Raw genomic sequence first — 1,132 nt, forward strand, 5'->3', positions numbered from 1 at the left:
AATGAAAAACCAAGTTAAAAAAAAAAAGGGAATTTTACAGAAACAGAAACAGTATGCTATCCAAATTACAGTTTGGGGTGAACACACTACCTAGAGTCCTTGGTAACCTAGGTTAAATTTAGGCATGTTATCTAAATTACAGTTTTGGGTCTAAAACCCTTGGGTACCTGGTTAAATTTAGGCATGTTATCTAAATTACAGTTTTGGGTCTCCAGAACACTGAGTTGACAAGTTAACTGGAGCCCTCTGACCTTGGGATAGCTGTGCTGTCCTTCTCAGGTAAAGGAAAAATGTGTCTTTTAAGACCAGTATGAAACTTATAGTTTTTTCTTGAAATAATTGTTACCATACTTCACTTTACTGTGCCCCAGGTGGTCTCTGGGCTGTTTGTTGTCTGGCTTGTCCTCCTCCTAATCCTCATCTTCAGAGAACTGCTTGGAGTCGCTGCTCTCTGTGGCTGAGGTAGTTGATTGTGTACAGCTACAGGTTATGGTTCCAAGCACAAGGTCCTCAGTCTGGCTAGATCCTCTCTTGGATTCCTGATGCAGTTTAATATTTCTAACAGGAATCCATACGGGTTTGGAAAAATTCTCTGGGAATATACAAGTGTACCCTCTGCCAAAGGTTAAATAGTGGGTCAGATCCATTTTTTAAACCAGATTCGGGATCCTTCCATTTAACTAGACCATTTTCTTTTGATTTATTCTGACACCAATGTAGCTCCATAGGTGTCTTTCCATTAGCATCACAAGTGAAAAAATTTAGGGTAATTAAAGCTAGGTGCAGCCTACCCAAAGGTGATTTCTCCATCATCCCCCTTTTTTGTTTTTCTAGTTGAGATTTCAGTCGTTGATGTTGTCTTTCAATAATGGCCTGTCCTTGGGAATTATATGGTCCATAGGACTTTCGAAAAGGTATCTACAACAGAGACATGTAATGCCCCAAGACGTCCAAAAGGAGTATAATGTGTTACATCCATTTGCCAGATATGGTCCTTAAACAAACCTCTAGGGTTGGCTCCTGTATTAGGCCCTTGAGGTAGATGTAACATGCAAGTGGGACATTCCTTGATAATCTGTTTTGCTTTCTATCGTGAGATTGAGAATAGTTTGGACAACATTTTAGCAGGCTG

The sequence above is a fragment of the Myotis davidii genome, unplaced genomic scaffold (assembly GCF_000327345.1).
Source record: "Myotis davidii unplaced genomic scaffold, ASM32734v1 scaffold147, whole genome shotgun sequence".
Classification (NCBI taxonomy): Eukaryota; Metazoa; Chordata; class Mammalia; order Chiroptera; family Vespertilionidae; genus Myotis; species Myotis davidii.